Source organism: Solanum dulcamara, chromosome 1 (assembly GCF_947179165.1).
Source record: "Solanum dulcamara chromosome 1, daSolDulc1.2, whole genome shotgun sequence".
In the NCBI taxonomy this organism is placed as follows: domain Eukaryota; kingdom Viridiplantae; phylum Streptophyta; class Magnoliopsida; order Solanales; family Solanaceae; genus Solanum; species Solanum dulcamara.
In genome coordinates, this window is record NC_077237.1 from 56,045,424 (window position 1) to 56,052,695 (window position 7,272).

General features: G+C 36.3%; 1 pseudogene; it reads right to left on the minus strand.

Annotated features, from left to right (window-relative positions):
• Positions 1-730: 730 nt before the first annotated feature.
• On the minus strand, positions 731-6,730 carry LOC129886483 (uncharacterized; annotated as a pseudogene).
• Positions 6,731-7,272: the final 542 nt, after the last annotated feature.

Below are 7,272 nucleotides of genomic sequence, written 5' to 3' on the forward strand. Positions count from 1 at the left end.
ATCCGCTTTAATTGGGTTTTGGGCTAACTTGTCTTGGTGGGTAGACGAGTGTCATCACACCTGTGTTCGAGTCGTGGCAGAATCCTCCAAGAATTAAATGGGTTCGCAAATTAAACACCATTTTCCACACATTAAGAGAAAAAAAAAGATTATGACATAAATTAAACACCATTTTCCACTTTTGTTTTTTTAGTTATTTTCAAACTATTCTTGAAAATATAAATAATTCAAAGTAAAATTATAAATATGAGTAATTAACTCTCTTGAAACTATCACCTAGGAAATATAAATGAGGGACAAAAATGAAGAAAAAATTTAAACTTTAAACAATTCACTTATTTTAAATTATAAAAAAAATCCAATAATTCACTTAATATAGAAGAACTAGGGGAGTGCCAAAATAGATCCCTCTAAACTTGGTGTGTTTAATTATTCAAATTCCCCATAAATAATATCTTGGTTCTAATTGCCTCTTTGTACTTTGACTTCTTTTTTTTATTTTTTATTTTTTATTTTTTATTATTATTATATTAGCCCGCCACAAACAATAACTAGTCAAATACACGGATACTTTTCAAATTTACTCACTATTATTATTAAAATACTCACTATTATTATTATTATATTAGCCCGCCACAAACAATAACTAGTCAAACAGAAAAGAACTTCTCACTTACTTTGCTTATGCTTAAAAAACAAAAACAATCAAATTTTATCTTTACTTTTTCTCAGAGATACACTAATACGGATTTTATATACAGATAGCTTGCTTATGAATTGGAACATGTAAAGCTCTGAACACTATTTACTGCTAGCAAATGCTGCATTAACTTCTACTGAAATTCATTTCTAGTTATCTTCTTGCTCTATACCATTATCTTGGTATGAAAATTCACAAGTATAATTCAAACCGCAGTCAAAGAACTGAATAATGCTGCCTTCCAAACTTCACAAAGAAGTCCATACCTAGTATTTGATCCAATCGAACCTATTTCTTCCTTTTACCTTTTCCATATCTATTTCTATTTTCTTCAGAAGCTGGTGACAATGACATTTTATCAATAATACATGCAAGAGGAGAATCTATTTCCTCCAGTTCCTCATCGCTTGTGTATCCCTTCCTTTGTATAGCAGAAGCACTCCGAGACAGGTGAGACTTCCCCTCAATTTCTGCAATTTTTTCTGCAACGTCTACGGCAACAGGAGGTGTATATACAACTGAGGCGGCAGGGTAGGGGAAGCTGCTTGAAGAGTCTCCTGCTAATCAACGTTTTATGATGCACTGCAAACATAAGTTATGTGAGATAAGGAAAAGTTAGTTGTATTGGCCAGTGACACTTAGTCAGTTGGTCACATTGTATCCATTTTCGTCATTATTGTTATCGCGGGTGTCTTTGTTTCATAGTTGTAGTGAAGATAATGTTTATAAACAGCCATAAAATCCAAAACTTGAACTAGCTAAAGAGTAGCCAAACCTCGACATTGAGAGCTTCTAATACAGCGCCAGGGACAGGATCAGGACAAAACTCATCTGGAGAGAAGTTGCAGAGTATTTGCTTAACAAATGGAAGACTGATAGATGGACATACCTGGAGCAAATTGAAAATTTTCATCAAAGACAGAATGAAGTAGGACTATTGACCTCTACACATATTTGGCAACACCGAAGGTTGTACCTCCATTCTGATTGTGCGGTCCATGAGCATGTCTTTTGGAAGCATGCGAACATCGCTTAAGGCATTGAGAAGATAGAAATGCTCTAGTTGATTTCCAACTTTTCTATGATCATCTCCAGAGCTGTCTTCATCATTTTTCCCAGAATCTTCCGCATCCATGCCAAACAAATCAGTAAGACATCTTGACCAATTGCCAACCTGCGAGAAAAGATATATCAATCCCAAGAGCATGAACCAAAGAACATAAGATCATAAAGGTTTTCAGAGCACGTAGAACATTTTTGACAATTTGGCAGAGAAACAATGCAGGTGCCAAGGACAGAGAAAAAGATTCCCGTGAAGAGCAAGCAACTTTACTTGCCCAGAAGACAGAAACGAAAAGACCGCAAAAAATATTTACCGGAATTTGCAAACAAGTTAATAGTGACTAATACTTACCGAGTTTTTCAATAGTGCACCCGACCCAAAACTCAAATCTCCGACTGGAATAGGCAACACCTTGGAGTCAACTATTGGATCAGATATGGGATCAGTTGGGATCTCATGAGCTGATTCACGAAGAATTGCATTGAACATAGAGACATCCAGTCTGGCAATACAGTGTCCAATCACCTGAAAAGGTACATATATAGAGGCATAAAGCTTTCAGACTAACAAGTGAAACTGAAACTAATCATAGGTAGCTTAAAAATATACAACAGATACAATGGAAGTGCAATAGTACTCTGCGCTTTTCCTTGATCACCTGCATCCAAAACTCAGGGAGATAGAAGTGTGGTAAAAATACAGCAAATGAAAAGTAGAAACCCCGGAGAATACTTACCCTTCTAACCAAAACAGGCAAGCAACCACATTCATGGCTTCCTGCTCGTACCGGACAGTCTCTTCAAAACCTCCTGGAAAGCATGCTTCCATAGGTTAATGGAAAAGTTCCCTTGCTCTTGGTCACCCAAAGCAGGCTCTAATAACCTCCCAACAGATTTGCTTGTCATTGGATCATTCCGCAGGAGATTGCATATTGGGAGTCAAGGTCTGAAGGCAAAGTGATCAATCAGTTTATAAAGGAGAATATATTAACATACTTAAACTTAAGAGATTAATTACTTGAACACCTTTTTAATGATGGCATGTTTGGATAAATCATATAATCACCATGTCGAACAGAACATAAAAGGATTACCTATTTGATGCAGTAAAATAGGATTTGCACTTAATTAGTGTTCTATACACGTAAAGTCCTAATTGAGAACAATGGTATAACAGCAAGCAAAGTACACTTGATTACCTGCCACCATATTGATTCAACGATCCGAGAGAAAATCCGGGATTCTACTCTCTCTAAAGCAGCTGTAAAAGTTCTTGTTTCCTGCCAATCATCAAAAAACTTCAAGATCTCATTCTTACTTGATTGTTTGCTTCCTAGATGTGTCTTCCATTTTCAAGAGGAAACCTGTGATTCAGTTTTATTTCCTCCTCCATTTGGCTCGGTAATTGTTACCAATGAGCTTGAGCTACAGGAACTTCCAAATGCTTGAGAAATGATTACCCTCAGAACAACAGCATTTGACAGCCAAAATGTTAACCTTTATGAGAAGGGAAGAAAAATGCTAGGCTCATAAGAAGTACAAAAGTAACACATGATCCAATAAATGAAAGTATTAACATACCTTGCCACATCGTTACCACATGACTTGGCAACTAATACAAGGCCGGAAACAATGTTTTTAGCAACAGTAGCTCGTTTGTCTTGAGACCAGTATTTACATGCATGAAGATAGAGTCTAGAAAGGCGCCTGGCAGGTGTGTGCAGCTTATGTGCAGAACTTCCATGCTCAGATACCACAGAGTAAAGAGCAATTTCAACGGAAGCAACATCTCTCAACTCTTCCACAAGTTTCTCAAGCCTTGATTCCATTTCTCCAATCTTTTGTTCTAAAACTGCTTTATCTTGTTGCTCACAGTTCTCCTTGGTGTTGACTGTTTCATCATCACTTCCAACACTTTGAGCACTTACTGATGTCTCATCCAAAATGTCTGCTTGGTCTACTTCTTTATCAAATCTTTCATTACCTTCTTCTGAGGAATCTGATAAGAGATTTGGGATGGACTTACATATTTTAGATTTATCATTGACACTCTCGGATGTCATTTTAGATGGATCCTTTTTAGGTTCTTTGGCTTTGTTTGCTGTACTTTTTGATGCCTTAATCTGTGAATTGTTTGCTTTCCGATCAGATTTAGCTCGTTGTACCTGGGAAGAATTATTCCCTTTAGTTTTTCAAGCTTTCTACAGACCTTTACAATCAAAGCTCTTTCTACATTTTCATCTTCAGCTATTTGTGGATCTCCTTGAGATGAAACTGAATCATTTATTGTCTCAATATCTGATTCCTCTTCCACTCCCTCTTTGGGTTCACTCTCCATATCGCTAGAACGATCATTGATTTTAGGCGGAATGACCTCGGAGACCCTTGTACTTGGCTCCGTTTGTCAGTTGAACCCCCTACTTAGCAGTCTGCCAACTGCCAACTGAACCCTTAAACCCATTAGAAAACAATATTTCAAACCCTTTTCTCATCCGATCATTGTGCGTGTAATACACTCGACTACACGTGGCATTCCACGTCATTTTTAAATGACACATAAGAAATTATGTTTAAAAAAAATTAAAAAATCAAATAGGTCACTTATGCAATTTCTGAAAAAATTCAAATGGCCATCTTCTTCATATTATTCACAAATTGAACACCAAATTCATGCAAAATAGGTGAAATTCTTCCCATTTAACTTTAAAATTCAACTACAAGTTTACCAAGACAAACCCAATGAGCATCAATCACATTTTAAATTAATTTCACAAATTTACAAGACCCATTTATTGTTCTTTAAGCTTTTTCAAATTCATCCATGGAGTTGAAAATTTTTCAATATCCATCATCACCCTTCCTGTTAATCCATACACACACCTCTTCTTTGAAACTAACTAACACAAACAATGGTACCAATATTTTTAAAATCTAGAAAACTAAAAATTAGAGAGATAAGGGGGTGGCCAACGAGAAGGCTATGGAATGGGATGTTGATTTGTAGCAAAAGAGTTGAGGAAGAAGAAGAAGATGAGGAGCAGAATGGGTGTGATGGGTGAATTCGAAGAAGAAAAGGGCTAGAGGAGAAGAATTTTAGGAATTGGGGTGCGGAGGAGGTTGGGTTGGAGAAGAAGAAAGTTGGGCGTGGGTGGGCGGTGGGGGTGGTTGAAGAAGATGTTTTTTTTTTGTTTTTTTAAAATTAACTATTATTTTTAAAAATAATTTTAATGTAAAATTATGTATATACTCGCTTTTAAACGCGTGCTTTCACGCGTTTATCCAACTCAACGCCAAATAAGTCGGTCAACAGTCAGAGGGGTTTGAAATATTGTGTTCTAATGGGTTTAAGGGTTCAGTTGACAAATTACTAAGTAGGAGGGCTCAACTGACAAACGGAGCCAAGTACAGGGGTCTTCGTGGTCATTCCGCCTTGATTTTATCCTTGCCATGTTTGTCAACCATTTTACGTGTTTTTGGTTGCTGAGTTGCTTCCTCAGACCTGTAGACATAATCTATAACCACATTTTCATAAACTTCAGTGGGCACTGTGCCAGTGTTTGGATCACTTACTAGGACACTGGACTCTGGTCTAGGAAGTGAAGCTTTATGATCAGTCTCTTTAGCTTTTGATGTTTTGCTAGTACTCTTTTCCTGCTGTTTATATTCTTTTTTTCTCTGACTTTACAGCACGTTTTGCTTGTTTAGTGTTTAGACCTAGCTTCCGTTCAATTTCCTTCATGCTCAATATACTTCACCTGTTAATCTAAAGTAAGAAAAAGAATCCATAATAAGCTAGAAACAGATAATTCATCATCACTATAAAATTGAGAAGACACTACATTGTGAATACACCAGACAGAGACTACAAATTATGCTTGATATAAGAGCTTTTAATTATAAGACTTTGTGAGCCTAATAGCTAAACAAATTCATGGAAATGCAGTGTCAAAATGATTTCTATGGAAAAATTGACCTTTGCAGAGGAGAAATCTAAATAATTTCTATTAGAAAAACAACATTCTAGTAATAGAGAAAAGTCACTACTATGATATTTCTACATGAGCTTATGCACAAATAGAGAATTTATACTATTAACAGAATGGGGTTACTGGGAATGAAGGTCATACTTGTGTTCATAACAGGGATTTCAGATCAACATATGCTGAATTATCCTCACATTTTAGTTAAGAGAATGTCTGTAAGATGGAAAGCAGCTTGTATGTATTAGTTGAGTGTCTAGAATTAGAAATAACAGACACGGAGGAGTAGGATTGAAGGTGAATCAACCATCTCTACACTTTTTTTGTTCACAAGCCTAACAATAGAGAATAATGCACATTTTTTCAAATGCAACACAATCTTACACAAGAATGAACAAAACTTTATCCAGTTTACATTCAAATACTGCAAGTTGCAAGGAAAAAGACAGACCAATCAAATAAGTCAAGAGCTAAGACTCCAGTCAAATCCAGAGAAAAGTTTTAGAGGTTAAACTATAGTTATATTTATAGACATAACTCAAAGACAAGGGGATTAAGATGATCAAAACACAAAGTTTGTATATTATAACTTGCTTAGTTAATGCGAATAAGGTAAAAAAGGAATAATAGCAAATACAAAACTGAATTGAAATAACAAGATGAGCTTGAGTTTGGATATTGGTAGCTGGAGGCCTCACTGATAAAGCCTAATATTGATATCCTTCAAAACGAAGGAATTGCAAAGCTTAAGAGACTAAGAATACAAAGTAAGAGTATATTGTTGATAAAATGAATGATGATTAGATGCCTTCAACAAGTAAAATAGAACACTATTTACAGCTAAACCCTAAAAAACACCATATATGAAACTTGCCCTCATAAAGTCTATTATCTACACATTTACTTCAGTTACGTACGGGCTAATGGAATTTCGAACTCTTTTGCAATAGCTAGATTCTTGATCTTTTCCTGACGCGCCACAACCTAGTACCCAGTCTTGTACTTGCGGAGCTAGGTGGGCTTGTTGACATGACACCGGTCTTAACTGTCTTGGCTCCAAATCTTCTGTGAATATGATTTTCCTCAGTGGTCACGCTCTGAAGACAACACTTGACGCTATGCCATGGTTGAAGTATTCTTCTTGCCATGTGTAGCTTCTTAATTCGCCCATGTGTCATGCCTAGTTTTTAACCCGTGCAGTACAGTGTTCCAAACGGTGATGGAAGGGTCATTCTCCATTTATTTCAGCCACCAAACTTTTTGTTTGTTGAAGCAGTGTTTCTCCATACAAGTCGAGTGATATTGGACTCTCTTAATTATAGGAGTACCATTTATAGAGAAGAAGCACGAAAACTTCAATTATGTTTGTGAAAATGTGCACACTTAAACCAAGCAACCTGGTTTGGATAACCATGATGATACTCATCTGCCTAACACTACCAGTGTGGCAGTGCAGGCATCTTCAATCAATGATAATCAAACACTTTGAAGAGTTGATCACTTCACAATAAGAAAAAAACCTGTGAGTTG